Source organism: Galeopterus variegatus, unplaced genomic scaffold, assembly GCF_000696425.1.
Source record: "Galeopterus variegatus unplaced genomic scaffold, G_variegatus-3.0.2 Scaffold10137, whole genome shotgun sequence".
In the NCBI taxonomy this organism is placed as follows: Eukaryota; Metazoa; Chordata; class Mammalia; order Dermoptera; family Cynocephalidae; genus Galeopterus; species Galeopterus variegatus.
In genome coordinates this window covers 11,525-31,287 of record NW_007736248.1, presented here as the reverse complement: position 1 = coordinate 31,287, position 19,763 = coordinate 11,525, and the positions used below count along the sequence as shown (strand labels likewise).

At 32.4% G+C, this 19,763-nt stretch overlaps 1 pseudogene; it reads right to left on the bottom strand.

Moving 5' to 3' along the window:
* Positions 1–2,698: 2,698 nt before the first annotated feature.
* Positions 2,699–3,364, bottom strand: LOC103609820 (annotated as a pseudogene).
* Positions 3,365–19,763: the final 16,399 nt, after the last annotated feature.

Here is a 19,763-nt window from a genome sequence, read left to right as displayed (position 1 = left end):
GAAAAAAAAAGTAAAAGCCAGAGTGATTTCCAACATTTGTATGAAGATCTTCTTTAATTACCATAATGTATATATGTTATTTTTTCTACCTAAACCTTGACTGACACAGAGCCTAATTATAGTTTATCTAGAAGTGACAGTTTCCCAATTTATTTGCTTCGAAGAAAGCTTTCAATAACCTTACATGTGTACTGTATATGCTAGAATCTACTGAGATAAAAACTAGAATTTAAAACTGTGCCCTCTCATCAGTAATCCAAATGGAATTTGGAAATTTAATTTCTAGTACCACCGTTCCCATTGACCAGCTGGGAGAGGTTAGATGTTCTGTTTGACCTATCCATGCTGCCTTTTTTTTTTTTTTTTAACATTATGTTAAATTACAATATTGTACTATATTTTTAACATTCTTCTTTGGCCTAAATATTTTTGTTTGTTTTCTTTTATCTTTATTTTTGTTTTGATTTTAAGAGTCTACAAAATTTATACTTAGATAAGTTTGTCTTTCACATTAATCACAATATCATGAGCAAGATTGTTTATTAAAATTAAACTTTTATAGAGACAAAAATTTTTTTTAACAAAATGTTAACATTTCTAGGGGTTTTTAAATTGAGATTTCTAATTATTTTTGTATACAGAGGTATATAAAATATATAAAAATACTCTTCAAATATTAAATGCATTTTATGTCTTAAAGTCACCTTCTGTATGTATACAAATATAACATTGAAGAGTGCTGTGAATATCCTCAAAGTATGTTTTACTTCTTAATAATCAAAGAAAATTTATAAAAATTCTTATATAAATAGCTCAAGTTAATTATGAAAATAGATTTAAAAATCATATACTTAACCGAAATGTAAGAGCAGTCCAGTGCTTCCATTTTCTCAAAGTATAACTTACACTTATATGAAAAATGGATCTGACCCATGAAAGCAATATTTTCCTTGTACATTATGTTCTCTACTACATTTACAAATATCTACTATGTTTATATTTTATAGAAATATATAATAGGTCTATTAAAATTCAGAGAAATGAAGCCAAAACATCATGCATGTAATTAATCTACAAACTTTAAGCCAAAAAATACTGAGGATTATTTCCTTAATAAAAGGAAAAGAAGAAGCATTTCGTTGATTTTTTGAGTGGAAAACCCATTTTAATCTAATGCGAAAAGTGTCAGGTTTATCACAGTATAGCATGGCTTATATTTCTCATGGACATCTAAATAAAATTCTTGGTAAATTATTAAAATGTTTTCCTCTGCTTAACAGTCATTACTTCCATCTTCTACTGATTGAATTTCAAATGGTTTACATTTAACTCAGCCAGACCCTGGGCAAGTCAAGCAACTCTACCATCTGGACCAGATGAAAAATTTACAGAAATAAGTGATATTCTGTAATTCAAATCAGAGAAATATGTTAAGGCTTCCAAGTTGAACATTTTTTTCTCCAAAATATACTCCAGTGAAAATTTTTCAAATGAATACTAAAGTATTATTAAGGTAAAATATGTTACAAAGCACATACTAATATTGCTAAGAACAATTTTTTAAAAATGAAATTACATTTTATGATTACTAGGAAGAGACCAAAACAAACAAAAAATCCTTTACACTAGCATTAATTCTAAAATGGTCATAAAATAGTGTTAAAAAATAGCATGAGAAAACTTTTATCTGATACTATATAGCATTCTAGGTAATCTGACCAAACATTCCACCTAAAACAACTAACACTTTTTCTGATATATTAAAATACATATTTTAAAATATATTTATATTCTCACCTTTCGATAAAATCAAATACTAATTGAATGTAAAAGCCCCAAATCAACTACTAATTGAAAGAAATGACAGCAATTAAGCCACCTTTTTACTTTTGAACATCTGCTGATTATATTGAGCTATATTTTTCATTACCATGATACCCATCCTCAAGAATTACTACAAAAATATTTGCAAGAAAATTGAGTTCACAGTCCAAAATACCACAGTTAAAACTCAATATCATGACTGTGAGCTAATATAAGCAACAGGAAGAAAAGTCAAAGCTGCAAAGATATTAGTTTATGAAATTAAGTTCATTTAATTTACCCATCCTCAAGAATTACTACAAAAATATTTGCAAGAAAATTGAGTTCACAGTCCAAAATGCCACAGTTAAAACTCAGTATCATGACTGTGAGCTAATATAAGCAACAGGAAGAAAAGTCAAAGCTGCAAAGATATTAGTTTATGAAATTAAGTTCATTTAATTATAATGACATGAAAGATTAATGAGATAAAAGTGTTTAGTAAAGATGGATAAACCGAATAGAAAAGTAACCTAAATAAACATATAAAAATTAGAACTTGTTTTTAGTTCTGAAGGGGGCTGGAGGCAGGAGCTCCTGAGGAAAGCCAGTCCCAGAAGCCCTGGAGAAAACACCAACTCTGTGAGCCACAACAGAGTCACTGCCCTTGGGCCAAGGCTCACCCCAACGACCTCACATTGCCGGGACAGTAGAGGTGACCCAAGCAAGAACAGACCAGGAACATAAGTGTGCTGAGTGAGCAAACAAACCCTACCCAAGAAACACAGGAGCTTCTGGGCAACCCTGAGTACCTGTGGAGGGGAGATGACTCGGAACTTTCTCCTGAGTGATAGATACAATGAGGACCTCGGGGAGCCCAGGTCTATGGCAGGCATCACTGGTCCATCTCGCCACCAAGACCGTGCTTGTTATCTTCCACATAGTCATATTTCTTCTCGTGATAGTAGTATCTTTTCTCCAGGTCACAGAGGACTAGGACGTCACACAGCACTGTGGCCACCCCCAACAGTGCAAAGCCGGAGAGCCAATGTTGATCATGGTAGGCACGATGTCAAATTCCCCAGCCTTCCCAAACACGATAGTGTCGAAGGGGATGCCATACACCTTAATGAGTGTGCGCTGCTCCTTGCCAGTGAGGTCACTGTAGTACTTGGCAAACCTGAAATTGTAGCCAGGAGACACGTTGTGGTTGACATCCCGGGTTTCTAGGTGGCAGAAGGAATAATTGGGCAGGCAGAGGGAGGCGACCCTGGCCAGACTGCAGTACCAGGTCACCTGGATGCCCCTGATGCCGCCCTCGCCAGCCACATCCTGGAAGCTGTGTCCTGCATTCTCCACAATTTTGCCAAGACTGAGTATGGGGCAGAAGCTATCTGTTTCTGGGTTATGAATGCACGATTTGAGGGAGGTAGCGGTGACGTTGCAAAGCATATTCCTCTTGGTTACCACTTATTTGCTGAAATTAAGTTTGGGATACCAGATATTGTTATTAACCAAGAGTGAAGTTTTTTGAAGCCTTTAAAACAGGAGGCAGTGTCATTTTGCCGAGGAGAAAGTTTCTGTTTCTAAATAACAGAAATTGAAAACTCAAAGGATGTGTTAGTGGAGATATGACACAACTGAAGAACCGTTCCTGAATACACAAAATAAGTAATTATTCACAATGCTTCTGAAGAGGTAAAGCAATAAAAATATACCAAAGTATGATTAAGATACAAGGAATTTACAGTGAGAAAATGTAAAATGCAGTTAAACAGAATGTCAAGAAAGAAGAGATACACTAAAAATATATGAAAAAATAATTGCTAAAAAATTCCAAAACTGGTAAAAGGAAACAACAGAGACTCAAACATTCCAAATGAGTCAAATAAAATATAACTATTTCTAGGCATGCCAAAAGAAAGCTGTAGTACACTAAAGTCAAATAGAATTGTTTAAAAGTGGCCAGAAAGAAAAAAATATATAGCCCTCAAATCATTTGCAATTAGACTTCCAGGTGACTGACTTCTTACTAGTAACAATGAAAGGCAGTAAGTTTGGGGAAAATATCACAAATCTACTGAGAGAAAATAATTGTAAATCCCACTGAAAAAAATTATAAAGTGAAAATAAAGGTGTTTAGAGAACAAGATTGCCACAAATAGACCCTTGTTATATGAAATTCCATAGAATATACTTCTGTCACAATGAAAAGAATACTTGAAGGACATTTATAATGCAATGAGAAAAGGTAAAAAAAAAAAAAAAAGCAAGAAACATAATATACATGTCAGTAATTAAAATAAACATTGCCTGTATAAGCCAACATTAAATACTCTTTTTAGGAATTAAAACCATGAAGGTACAATAATTGGTGATGATTTGGGAAAATTTGAAAAGAGTTTGATCGAGGGCCGGCCCAGTGGCACACTGGATAGTGCGCCGCTTGGGAAGCATGGCGGCGCTCCCGCCCGAGGGTTCCGATCCCACATATGGACCGGTTCCCGCTCACTGGCTGAGTGAGGCGCCGGAGCAACACCGAGGGTTGCGATCCCATTGCCGGTCCCCGGTCCGGTACGGGGGCAACACTGAGGGTTGCGATCCGTTGCTGGACACGGAAAAAAGACAAAAAAAAAAAAAAAAGAAAAGAGTTTGATCGAATATGAGTATAAAATATTCCAAATACTATTTGTGAGAAGGGTAATAATACTGACTTAAATCAATGAGTATTAGAACTTTTAGGGAAAAATTAAAGATAAATATAACATATACTTTTGATTAAATGGAATGAAAAATAGAATTAAAATAATCACAAAGGTAGAAAAATGAAAAATGTAGGAAAATTGGGAAAATTTAAGGACGACCTATAATATTAAAAGCAAATATATAAAAATCAATAATTACAATAAATATAAAAAGACAAAATGATTAAAAAACAAAGTGTATCAAAATGGATCCTTCCAAAAAAATCTACATATATGGTGCCCTCCCCATAAGTCTAAAACTTAGCAAACAGAAAGGTGGAAAGTGAAATGAACAAAGGTGGAATGGACTAATATTAACCAAAACAAAGTTGGCATAGCTGTATTACTATGAGACAGACTATGGCAATGAAGGTCATTGCATGTGTAAAGCCTTAAATTCACCAGGACAGTATGTATTTTTTTTTTATTCTTGGAGCGATATAAAATGTGATTATATACATATAATCTATTTATCTATCTGTCCATCCATCAATATATATGTATCCATTTACACATATCTACTGCAAACACTGACATATTAAAAGAAGAAATAGACATATCTGCAATTAAAAAGACAAAAGGAGTTAGGGCATAGCTTATTTTAATAAGCTGTGGTTAATGAACAAGTTTACCATATGGAAACCAACAACTGAAAAATATACATTCTTTAGAGTACAATTAAAACAAGGAAAAAGTAAATGTTAAGAAATTTCAAAAGACTGGTACTGTAAAGCACAACTTCCTTGTACCACAATAAAACCAAATAAATAATAAGGCAAAATAGCTTAAAATCCCACGTATTAATAATTTAAGAATTACTTTTAAAATGACATATATGAAAGACAAAATTTAATATAAATTATAGAATATGTAAACAGAAAAATAATGAAAATGCTAAATAGAATTAATATATGCAACTAATATATAACTTAGATGAGATTTTATAATAAAATATTTTATAATAAAATATTAAAAAGAAAAATGTCTATAAATAGGAGTTAAATACTAAACTTACGAGGAGCAAAATGATAAATACAGACAGGAATACAAATATAAGAAAACATTAACGAATTAAATACTGAAATAGAATATATGACTTAGAAGGTGATGTTTTGAAAGAACTCATAAAACTGGCAAAGCACTGTTTTTCAGAAAAAAAGAGACAGAGCAAATATATGTAATGTTAAGCATGAAAACTAGAACAAATTTGCCTTTTCTTGCAAACATAATTCTGTTTAATTTGAAAAACACACCTATAATTTTAAAAAGATCGGGCAAATGAATTTCTAAATAAATACTAATGAGAAAAGATGGCTGAAAAAATGGGTTAGATATCGAATTAATTTTATAACTTTAAAATTATTGGTTGGGTAAAGTCTTCCAAAAAGAAGACAAGCCCAGAATTTTTTCACTAACAAGTACATGTACTCAAAAACAAGTATTCCAACCCAGAATACAGAAGAAAGAAAGCATTCACCAGCCATTTTTATTGGATTAACATATCCTATATACTAAATCCTACAAAGACAATACACAAAATGATTACAGGTGATCTCATTTATTAAAATAATTACAAAAACCTTCAGAGAATTTAACAGATGAAACCCAGTGGATATTAAGTAAAAGCATATCAAGAACAAATTATATTTATAATAGGAGTATTAAATTGGTGTAGCGTGAGGAGAAACCAATTGAGATATTTTATTCTATTAAGAATTGGTGAGAAAGTAAGAAAAAAAGAAAGAAAAAGGGAAGGAGGGAAGGAAAGAAGGAAGAAAGGAAAAGACCACAATAAAATGTTGAACTTTCAGAAAGAGAGAACAGACCATAGTTACTGGAGGTAGGAAAGGGGAAGGGGGAGGCCGGTTAGGGAGTAATCAGACAAGGGACAAAAGGAGTAATTATAATTTATAATGATGAGCACGCTAGTAGTATTGATTTTATCATTACATATTATACACAAATGCCAATATTCAACTCTGTACCCTATAAATATGTATAATCAAAAATAAATAATTTTTTTAGAGAAGAAAAGAATTGATGAAAAATTTTAATATCACCCTAATAGATGAGGAAAATATATATAAAAATCCAACATTCTTCTGTGATTAAACACTTTTGAAACAAAAATACCTAGGAAAAAAGGGAACCTTCTTAATTTGGTAAATGAATAGTTATCTACAAATGTCTCCCACAAAGCTTAATTTTCAATGGTGGAACAATTAAAGCATCATTTTGAAGAATTTATACTGCATACCATTTTAAGGATCCTTATGGTCATCACCTTTATTTATCACTGCAGTGAAGAGTGTAGTTAACAAGGTAAGATTAAAATATATAAAAATAAAACCATATTAAAATGAAAAGTTTCTGAAAGAAGGAAAAACCTTATAAAGCACAGATAATACTACTCTCTAAATAGAAAATTCAGATGAATCCATGGATATTGGAGTTTTGAATGCTTGCTCCTTGTAAAATTAATGTACTAAACATGATACATTTCTATGTGGTATTGTACATATGATCATCTAACAAACAGATGATTATAATAAAGTATACCAATTATTATAATGCACATGTTATTTTAGTATTCAAAATAATATAAAATATATCTAGAAAATGTGTGCAAGTCCTTAGGGAAGAAAATAGTGAAACTTTTAGAATGTCTTTAAAGAAGATTTAAATAAATTTAGATATATACCATATTCTTATTCAGGAAGGTTAAATACGGTAAAAGTTATAAGTCTCTCCAAAATTATATATGGGTTCAATGTGATTCCAATCAAAGTTCCAGAACAGCTTTTCAAGAAATTTCCCAAGCTAATTCTAAAATTTATATGTAAAGGTGAATAATCATGGAGTCACAAGACAATACTAATGCAAAAATAACAGGAAAAGATGATGTTTTAGTCAGTTTGGGCTGCTACAACAAGTATCAGAGATTGGAAAGTCCAAGATCAAGGTGCCAGCAAACTCCATTCAGTTCCTGAAGAGGGCTTTTTTCATGGTTTGCAGATGGAAGTTTTCTTGCTGTATTCTCATGTGGTGGAGAGAGAGAGAGAGAGGAAGCAAGCTTTCTCAGGTCTTTTGTTATAAGGGATCTAATGTCATCATGAGGATTCCATTCTCATGATCTGATTACCTTCCAAAGGCCCCATCTCCAAATACCATCACATTGGGAGTAGAGAGAGGAAGCAAGCTTTCTCAGGTCTTTTGTTATAAGGGATCTAATGTCATCATGAGGACTCCATTCTCATGATCTGATTACCTTCCAAAGGCCCCATCTCCAAATACCATCACATTGGGAGAAAAGCTTAGTTATTTATGGTCATAATGGTCTCGATGCCCTAAGTATTCACAAAAACTATACGTAAATCAATAATTTTAAGAAAGGCATTAACAAATTATTTATTCTCCTTTCTAGGCCTAAAATTGATTTTGTGTATTCCTCTAAGCTTCTTTTTAAAAATAATTTTAAATAACTTCCTGGAAGAAATCTCTTTTTTAATAATGTCTTTTCACAAGATCTTCTCCAGTGTTGTTAAGTATAAAATGTCCTGTAGGAATATTCTCCTTACCTTAAGCCAAAACATAGAAACAGCAATTCTTTCATAGAAAAATGAGTATTTGATCATAGGGTGATGCTGTTGTGGGTTATACTATTATATATTATATCAAACATGCTTAGTAGGAAAATGGAGTAGGTATGTTTTCTTTAACTCTTTTGCCCTCTAATATTTATTTGAACCCATCTCAACTAAATCTTTATACTTAACATTGTCATTGGAATGCTTGTTGTCTGCAAAAAGGTTAAATGTGTCATGCAAAATGCATATTTCCCAGATATCCTCCTTGGAACAACCATATTCAAGAACAGACAATCCTGGGGGGATATTGAGGCAGCTGCACCATTGTATCAATCCTTGGAAATGTTTCCAGAATACAATATTAATATTTAATATAACAAAGAATTTTCATTTATTTATTGTGAAGCTAAAACTCAAAAATTCCTATAAATTTACTAGATAGAAATATGGTTTAATACATTTTATGGATTATAGTGCATGTAAATCTTAATAATTTTATGCATTTTGCAATATGGGCAAGGACTGACTGCAACCAGGAATTGTTTAAACAAAAATGTGACTAATTTTAGACAATTTATTTGAGGTTTAAGATGAAATATGTCTTTGCAATCAAACAAGAATATACTGATGAAGAAAAATTCTAGAACCCAGTTTGTCAGATTTGTGAAGTGGCCCTCTCCAGTATGTGTTATATGTGTGCTTATCTGTGCATGTAATTTTGGCATTATATTAGTCCATTTCTGTTGCTTATAACAGAATGCCTGCAACTGGGTAATTTATAAACAAATAAAATTAATTTCTTACAGTTTCAGAAGCTGGGAAATCTAAAGTCCAGGGAACACATGTGGTGTTCCTTGTTGATGATGGCTCTACAGTGAAGCGGGGTGTCACATGATGAAATGGCTGAGCAAGAAAGAAACTAACCTTCTCACTTGCTCTCCTTTTAAAGCTATCTGAACCATGCCCATTGCTCTATGAATGGATCAATCCATTCAAATTCATGAAGGTACAGTCCTCACAAACAAATCACCTCTGCAAGGCCCGACTTTTCAATTACCATGATTGGATATCCCACCCTCTTAATAGTTACAGTGGGGATTAGCTTCAATGTGTTTTTTGGGGGACATTTGATTCACAGCAGACATGGATTGTCTGAGAAAGAAATTATATTTTCTGATTCCTTTTTGTAGTTATAGTTTTAAGTATTCCTAATTTTAGTCATGAGTTGGGTAACTGAACTAAAATCAGTAAAGTAACATAACAGAATGGACTGAGAATTTTAACACATGTTCAGATCCTGTTTCAGAAGAGGACTGCGTTTGGATATTGACAATGGCTATTATCAAATTAGTGTTGAAAGAAACTAGGTTTATTGAAACTAATTATTTATTGAAAATAGGTATAACAGCAATTTGAAGAAACATGATTACAATCTTCAACACACTTATTTATCAGTAGTTATTTCAGTGCCTCGGTAATTTTGTTGAAATAGTAGTTTTGTTGGCTTCATCAGTGTTTTAATTAAATTTCCATGCCTACACAGCCCAACTTGAAGAAAAATTTCCTTTCTTATAAAAAGAATTGAATTTAGAAGCAGGTTCCTAAATTGATGCTTTCTTAAATATAAAGATACATTTTTTTGGTCAATATTTTCGACAGGTTTAGATTGAATTCAGACTCACAAGATTTTCTGCAGATGTAAGGTTTCCAAAGCTATTGCTTTAGTAATTTTGCACAGTGTATTACAAATGTCTTTTTTCTCCCTGACTTCTCTTTATTTCACTCTATGTGAAGACATTCTTTGCACATAAATGTATTTCTTCTAAGTCCAGCTCTTATCAGAGCAGTACTCCATGAACTTACTTTTATTGTTATCAAGGACTAAGACTGAGTATTTGTGCTTACTGCTAAACATTTATAAGAAGCTTTTACTTTACTTTGTATTTAAATATCCAAAATGCCCCAAAGTACCCCTCTTTACACTTTCCATAATGCAACCGTGTTTGGGTTTCTCTGAATAGTTAGGGAAATATGTATTAATAAAAAATGCAATTAAATTTATTTCCTATAAAATTATTTACCTTTAGAATTCTGAAAAGATACGAGTAAACAGTTATCATGAGCACAATAATAATTATTTCAATTTAGGCTCAGCTGGATAATAAAGAAATTAATACATTAGCAAGTTGCAGGTTTATCAATTTTCATAAGGTGAGAAATATATAGTTGTGTTCACATACACAAACAGTGATGTTTAATGAAACTGTAAGTATCTTTACTACCCTTCACTGTTGTTTTTGCTGTCTGGTAAATTATGTAATGTATTCAAATTTACCTTCTCTAATTTTAATATAACAATAATTGCTTAAAATAGTGTCCTGAGAATTAAACATATACCCTTTTCACGGTCCTTGAAATTTAAAATAATTTTTATAGTTAAACACAAGATTATCATTGAAATGAATGCATATAAAATATGATGAAAAGTTTAATGTATTAAAATATATTTTCCTATATTTATTTTTGCTATACCAGCTGTAAATACTTTGATATCATATTCACCACATATAAATGCACCTATAACATAATCATAGAGTATTTTTCCTGGTGTCAGTATTTAACACCCTGGATCATGCCAAATGATAAGTCAAAATTTGACAAAGTAGAGGTAGCAATTAAGTAAATGTTCCAAGATAATTTTAAAAACAAAAAACTTAGAAGCAATCAAAGGCTCTCACAGTAAAATTAAGAAAATACTATCAATAATCTCCACATGGTTTGGTAAAATATTTGATGAGCTAACATTGCAGGTGCATTTTAACTTACATAAAGTAAGTTATTTAGGAAAACAATGAGTTTTTTTATAAATTTTAATTAAAGCTGTCCAAAATTTAGTATAAATTAAAACTTTCCCAGTTAATGTTTTAAATGCAAATTAATGGAAACACTATGACATTTTGGATCATTAATATTTTCTATACTGAGAAACACAAAATATTTCTCCAACCCTATCAGAACTATAAATTTAATTGACACTTATTTTGTTTGTTTTTTATTTAAATATATGTATGACAAATAGTTCAGCTTGTTTATCCTTTATGAGTTCTTCTTTTAAATTTATAGATTCTATGTTTTAGGAATGATAAAATGACAATTGTTGTTTGATTTGCCTTGATGAAACAAGTAGATAATCTTCACAGATTTATATAAATATATATATATATATAAATTATTCTCTTAACCAAAAGCAATAGCTACACTATACATGAAGAAACAAGCAGATGAAAGAAAAAATATATATATTTGTATTTAGAGGGAGAACACAATGGGATTTTTTTTATTGATTCAACAATGTTTAATTAGTTTCTAATAATTTCTGATGTTGAAATAAAGAGTCTAAAATTATTTGGTTTCTGCCTTCAGTGAGTTCTATGCTAGTGATAGACTAGTGATAGACACAGACATCAATAAAGTAGTATTAAAATATATAAAATAACATTATTCATTTCAATTGATATATTTTACATAATAGACGGACTCTCCACTTTTGAGTGAGAGTAGTATCTGCATTATTGCTTACAGTAAAGATCATTTAACCTGCAGAGAAAGTATTGTATTTTAATTAAGCAACATTTTATGTCAGTTGAGCAACATTGAAGCTATTGCAGATGATAACTATGTGATAAAACCTATAGGACTAAATTGTGGACTGGATATACACAGTTAAGGAAACATATACATTCTTAGAAACATATACATTTGAATACTTGGGTCTAGAAGTCATATAGATGTTCTACTTGAAAATACATATTTTGAGTCTTGTGATAATCGAATCAGTAAGCACAGCTAAAGCAATCTAGAGAGAGAATGTGACATGAAAAAAGAGCCCATGACCAAGCAATGAGTCACAGTAACTAGGAATGTCCAGTCAATGAAAACATTCCCACAAAAATATTACTAATACCTAACAAGCAGAGAGTTAGAGGGAAGCAAGGAAAATGTTGTGTTCAGAAACCAAAAGAAAAAGCATTGTAAGAAGAAGGTGATCTCAAACATATTTGACTAAGAAGTCAAATGATTTGAGCACTGAAGAAATACCTATTGGATATTTTGGAGCTGTTGTAATCTTAATGAGAACTAGTTTAATGGGACCATTTGAATGACAGATGGACCTGAGTGATATGGAGAGAAAACAACAATTGAGAAAATGAAGAATATCTTTTCAAAATTGTACCTGTGAAGAGACAGAAAGAAGTAACCAAAACATCAGAGTTGAGCTCTCTTTTTAAACTTTTTTAGTTAAAGCTTGAACATATTAAAACTGAGGGATTGAATCCAGTTTATAGGGAGAGTTTGACTGTATGAGAGAGAGATAGAAAGGTAGAAACAGTGAGAAAGAATAGGTGGGAGGGAAAGAGAGAAAAGGGAAGGAGAGAGAAAGAGGGAGAGACACAGACTCCTAAGAAGGAAGGAGATACCATGGGGATCCAATAGGCATATAGAAAATTCATCCATAAAATAGGAGCTGGAGTTAGAAATATCTGTTGAAAAACAGATATTACAGTCCCATAGGATCTCTGCAAATATTAACAATTTTTTCAAACAATTAGATGGCAATAAAATTACAGTGCTCTTTTTAATTAGAATAAAATTGCAATAGGAATGTTGGATAATTTATCTGTGAACTGACGTAAATGCTGCATCTTCAATACAGCATGAATACTTGTGAGATGTGACAGAAAGTTTTATCAGTAAATATAACTCTGCTCTAAATTTATAAGGAGTCATTTTAGCATCATGATCTGCAAAGTTATGAATATAGGAGTATATGAAAACAAATTAAAAGTGTAAAGTAAACATATGGTTCAGATGTTGATCTTTAGGAAGATACAAAATATAAGGTATGCCCATGGTCAAGTATCTAGATATGAGGTTTAACTGAATTAAACTGTATGAAAGGGCTTTTGTTGTAAACTTGAAAAATTTGTTCTATTGACTTAATATCTAGTGTTTACCAAGTTCATGAGAAAACTATTAGTTTTAATTTATTATTTTTATTAGATTTAATATATATATTTCCAGTTTATTCCCCTATATTTTAAAAGAGGTGATTCACATGCAAGAATGTAGAAGGAAATGATGGTTGATATAGAATCAAATTATATTCTTGAAGAAGTAAATAAATAAATTAAATAAGCCCTAGCTGTCCATGATCAATTGCAATGTTTGTGAGATCTCTTTTATATTATAAATATTGTAGCCAGTGGTGTGTAACAAAATTTCAATACAAATTTAAGCACGGTATTATCTCACTTCACTGAACATTTTCTTTTCCATTATGCTTTTTGCAATATACTCTCAGAATATTTGAACTTTTATTGTTTTGTAAAGTAGATTCATGATGTGTTGTATCTAAGGAAAGCCATAGAGTGAACAAAGCATATTCTCTATCACTTTCTTTTATGTTATGGCATTATTTATTTACAGGTGCTATTTCATAAAGGAACAATAACAAATCTGTTAACATTACAAATGATGATTCTGAAAAAATGCATCAGGTATTAGGAATGAAATATTTTCAGTAAGTTAGCAATTGGATTTTAATGTTTTAGTATTTATAATTTCCAATTCTACCTACCCACAGAATCATACCGAGATAAATGCTAACATTCTACCATCCCTTTCTTCAGACTAAAATAACATATAGATCATTTAATGTTAAGAAAAGTCTGATTTGTTGTTTGTAATGTTTGTCAACAGATTTTTTTAAAATATATATATATATATTTTCGCAGTCATCATGATTTTCTTAAGGGTTGAAGAATTTATGGAAATAGCAAAATTTTAGTCCTCTGCTTTATCCCAAATTCTTCCAGAAATAAGAATGCTTTTCACTCAAGAATATTCATGGACATAGATAATTCCAAAATATATCTTAAATTCAAATATATACATTGTTTTTCTTTTTAAAAATTTATTCAAATAATTTTTATTCTCTATAACAAAACATTTGAATAAGCTATTTTTTGTAGTAATATAATTTCTCTCTTTAGTTGTTGCTAGATTCCTAAGTCTCCTGCCCACTACTTCAAAAACTGTATTATTTGTCACAAATTAGGGCCCTGGATCCTTCAGTCTGCCATTCTAAAAATAGTTCTAGTTGCTGAAGTAGAAAGTGGAGTCTGCCAGTCTGTATGTTGGTATCTTATTCTTGGGTAAAATCATCCAAAACTTGCAAAGAGATCTTAAGTTTAAGGTCATCCAACCTTGTTATGGTACCTAGCTTCACTCTGTTTTGTTTGTTTCTCAATAAAAATAGAGTGAGCTATGATTATGCTAATTAGAAACAAATATTTGAATAAAATTAACACAGATTGGAGCTTGCATTCCAGTAGGTAAAATACACATAAAATGAATGATAGCACATGCTCTTGTTTAATGATTCTAATAACTACAACAAAGGAGAAGTACAAGTGCTATCAGCAGATGTACCAAGTTGTCCAGCTCTAGTCTTAAGCTTCAGGGAAAGATTACTAGGCGGTGTTGTTAAGTTGAAATTGAGGTGTCATTTTAATAACAAGGAATAAGTTCTCCATATGTTCTGGGGTAGGAGGAAATAAATCGTGTTAACAGATGGACTGGATGGATTTTATTTATTAGATGCAAATGGTTATATGAGAAAACATTCTTGCGTTCAGTTGGAGCGTGTCTTATTTGTAAAATTAGAGCATGCTGATGTTGAGCAGCTAGATGGGTGGAATGTAGTACATATTCATCTCTTTTGATTTCTTGTTATGTAACCAGTATTATATAATCCATTGTTTTTCTTACCTTATGAAATTTCATGGGAGCCAGAGAATATTTTCGTATTCTGGAAACTGATAAGTAATTCTAAGCAATCACTTGCCCAAGCTCACTGATACAGACTTTACTTAACAGGGACTGCCATTTTGTGATCTTTGAACTAAGACCTAATCTGGCAAAGATGTAGGAATGATGTCATGTCCTTCCTCAAGAAGGTATGCTGGCAACAAACCAAGAGACCTTAGAGTAGCATTGATAGTGAAAACAATGTGTCACCAAGATCAAGTGCCAGGAAGGTATATTCTCTTATGTGGTGATCAGAAGAATAAAACCCAGATTCTCACTGGATGAGTCCTATGACATGATTTTGCTGATAGTTCTAAATGTGGCAGAACTTATCTGTGACACTGAGTGGTTAACTCCTTCCCTTCCTAAAGATTTTTTTTTTTTGGGGGGCGCCTGGCTGGTATGGGGATCTGAACCCTTGACCTCGGTGTTATCAACACCATGCTCTAACCAACTGAGCTCCTTCCTAAAGATTTTTTGAGTCTGCTTCTCCAAACTTCTTTGTGAATTCAGTTATCTATTCAATATAATTTTCATCAAATCCTTTTTGTGCTTAAATGGACAATAGTGAGTTTCTATTACTTGGAACTAAGAAAGATCAGTTCAGAATTTGTTACCAGGAATGGACAATGGAGGGAATGAGGGAAAGTGGCTGGGGAGTTTGTGATTGGTCATCTGGCTTTGTTGGGGCCAAATGGCAAATCCACTTATTGCTAAGAAATAGGAATCTGGAAGCCATGGGATGAAGTGGAAAATGATTAATCCCTTCTTCACACATGTCACCTGGAATGAAGTTCTCACTGAAGGTGAAGCTTTCTATATTAGGATGGCTGATACCCTATAACAGTATGCAAAATAAGAAAAATACAATGACATGAGCTGATTTGCTATTTTAAACAGTACTGTACATTATAAAAGAAGAAAATAACAAATGATTATCTCTAAAAATATTTTACCCTTATATTAAACTTAGAGTCTGAAGCTGACAGACTTTCCTCTTCATTGTTATAGAAAGAACAAGAGCATGAAAAATGTGATAAAGAGAACATAAATACTCAGAAAAAAAACAAGAAATGAAAAACCTCAGTAACTCCCACTAAACCTCTCTTGTCAGTTGATACAAATTACTCTCTCCTTTATCACAAGCAAGTTGGTTTCTTACAGGAAGATTATGTAATTTGGGCCAATGCTAATTTGGAAAACAATTAATGATATATAATCCTTGGTAAGGATGTCTTGCAAGGTGGACTGAGTTCTCCTGGTGCACCAACTGTTTTTCACTCTCCCCTTACTTGTTGAGGTGAGCCATATTCCAATAAGTGTGTGTGGGAGGAGGGTGAAAGTAAGAAAATGATTAGAAAAAAAAAAAAAGCCAAAAAGCAGAAGACCACTCAAAAAGTATTCAATAAGTAACTAACAAGGAGCCATAAATAATCTGGGGGATAAGAATGCAAATAAATGCTGATAATTCTGAGACTGTAGAGGAAAGAATATACTTTTAGAAATTGCTAAATCTTGTCATTGTTGGGCTGAGCTAATGCTGAGAAATCATAAATTGCTTATACAATTGAGAGGAAATAGTATAAAAAGAGAAAAATTATTTTTGCTGAGAGATAATTACCACGTACATTCTGTCCAACTATCTCCTGAGCTCTGAAAAAGAAATCCAAAGATTTCTCGAGGTTAATATGCTAAAATTAAAATTTGCTGAAAGCTAGTGGACACAATCATTTTACTGAATATATTGGTTTCATTCAACTATTCATTTTCATTGATTAGTTGACTAGAACTTGGCTGTCAACACATGTGCACAGCAGCTAGCAGTGCGAAAAAAGAGGCAGAGAATAAAGAGAAATCAGTCACTCTGCAGACTGGGGGCCAGATAAGGGGGCCTAGTATCTAGCTGTCCCTGAGCCATTGAGTTCTGACGTGGAATGCCAAAGAATCAGAGAATTTTATACACAAATTAAGCCTTCCAGATTGTTTTCAAGCCATATTTAATGGGAAAAAATCATTTTATTTAACTTGATTTGTCACTTGTAACTATACCTATAGCATGTGGGCCTTCATTTGTATTGTCGTCATGGGCAAGACATGTACTTGTCTACCATGCCTCTATCAGGGCCACCATCTGAGGGTGTCCACCACTTCATGAAATCCTCCACAGCTTTACTTCTAGCCAATAAATCTATTTTAAAGTGAAAACTAGGGTAATGGGCTGATACCCTGTCATTCACTGGTCTTACCATATTCCCTGTTACCCAGAAGCAAAATTAAAGAAAATTAGAATAGTTATAAACACAAAGTTACAGTGAAATTGAGTATGGTAATGTCATGAAGAATGAGTTGTACTTTCTACCAGCAACAGATGAATGTTGCTGTTATTTCCACAGACAAAATATGGGGTTTCTTGCACCAAGTTGAAATTTCTACTACACTAGGAGATAGAAAGAAAAAGACAGAATATATATATATATAGACAGAATCTTAAAGGAAATTTAAATGACTTTCAGTCATTTTAATGCACAAATATTATCAAATCCTGCATTCAAAATTAAATTCAAATAAACCAACAAAAATGCAAATAGCAATACATATGCATACACACACTCTCACACACACACACTGGCTTATGGACCAGATCAAGCCTGCTGACTATTTTAATCAGCTTGCTGCCATTTTAATTACTTTGCTGCTGTCCTACTATTTTGTAAATAAAGTTTTGCTTAAACACAGCCACATGATCCTTACAAAATGTGGGTGCTTTCAAACTACAATGACTAAGTTAAGTAGTAGTGATGGAGACCATCTGGCCCACAAAACCAAAAATATTTGCCATCTGGCCCTTTACAGAAAAAATCACCAAGACTTGCCTTGGAATAATTCCTGGAGAATAGTAAGCACTATTTAAGATGGATCTTATTAAATGACAGATTAGGATTCCAGATCTATCTTTCATAACTTTACTACTTTGTTTTTCTTAAAAATATCTCCTAGACTTTTCTCTCTTTATCTGCAGGTGCATAGGTCACAATATCCCAGTTCAAGTTCTCATAGGTCAAACTGAGTTTTCTGGAGAGCCTATTGATGGTCCCTGGTTATAGTTTCACCCCAAGTTAAGTCCGCTTTCTATACTATTGCCAAAGGAGCTTTTTGGTTTACGTAATTCCCTATACTAATTATCTGCTTAAAGATCCAAAATTTGTGTTTGTCTATAGAATATTAAAACTTTTAACTGTATTACATTCCTTCATAAGATAGGTAGTTCTCTTTTCCAATCTTATATCTGACCTCACCAAAACATTTAATACACTGTATAGTTTAATTATACATATTTTTTCGCTGTATTCACAAACAGCATTTACATTTCTGTCTCCAGAGCAATACCTTCCTTCGCCTTGAAAGCACAAGTAGATTTTAATAGTTTTAAAAGTGGGCAAAGCTTCTATCTTCATTTCATTCTACCTCTTGTGCTGAAAAAAAAAAATCACTTCAGAGGAAATGGACACTAGTTTGGTAACGTAGGTTTATCTATTCACCATCACCAGGGGTTTCTTGGTGAACCCAAGATAGGAGATCTTGCATGTAAGTCTCATGAATAATTTTAAATTCAGGAACACATTAATCTTATTTGTGTTTTCAGTGTCAAAGAAGTAATACATCTCTTTTAAATCTTGCCCTGTATATTAGAAATACTGTCAATACTAACAAGCATTTGAAATGTTACCATATATAGCCTAATGATGATATCAGAATAAAAATAAAGCCCATCTCCTTGAAGTATATTTTAAGGGAATCATGTTAATTTTGAATTTAATAGAAAAAACTGCTTATAAATGCATTAGTTAATAGTATTTAAGATATAACATAGAAGAGTACTAATAAGGTTTAATCAAAATGTAGCAATTATAATAGTTTATGTTTTACTAATCACCTACTCTGTAGCAAGCTCTGTGCTAATCCATTTCAAATTAAGTTCTTATTTTATACTCCTGACTATATTTTGAAATAGGTTCAATTATTATACTGTTTGTGCAATGAGGACCTAAGTCTTAGAGAGCTTATGTAAGTTTCCCAGAAACTTAGAGCTAGAAAGTTAAAGAGACAGGATTGGATATAGACCTATCAGATTCCAGAATGCAAACGTAGTTATGCTACATTGCCTCTCTAGACGATCAAGGCATTTTCTTCTATCTTTCCTCTAAACACCTATTATTAATTCTTATTCGTTCTGTCAAAAATTTTCCTGGTCTCTAGACAACAATGTCAAAAACACCTCAGAGTTAGACTGCTCAGAAGCATAGTGAGCCTTGGTTAAAAAAATATAAAACATCTGTTAATTTGTAGTTCTAAAACATTTTCATTAAATATGAGTTTATAATAATGCAATGCAAAGTATATAAGCTTACGATACAGAAAAACCCATCCACTCAAAATCTAGTTAAGAAAGAAAACACTATATGTACCTCTGAACAATCATATCCTAAATGGACATATCCAATCTCTTTTTTTTTTTTTTGTCTTTTTTTTTGTGCGTGTCCGGCAACGGATCACAACCCTCAGTGTCGCCCCCGTACCAGACCGGGGACCGGCAATGGGATCGCAACCCTCGGTGTTGCTCCCGTGCCTCGCTCAGCCAGTGAGCGGGAACCGGTCTGTATGTGGGATCCGAACCCTCAAGCGGGAGCGCCGCCGCGCTTCCCAAGCAGCGCACTATCCAGTGCGCCACCGGGCCGCCCCGGCCTTATGTTATTTTTTG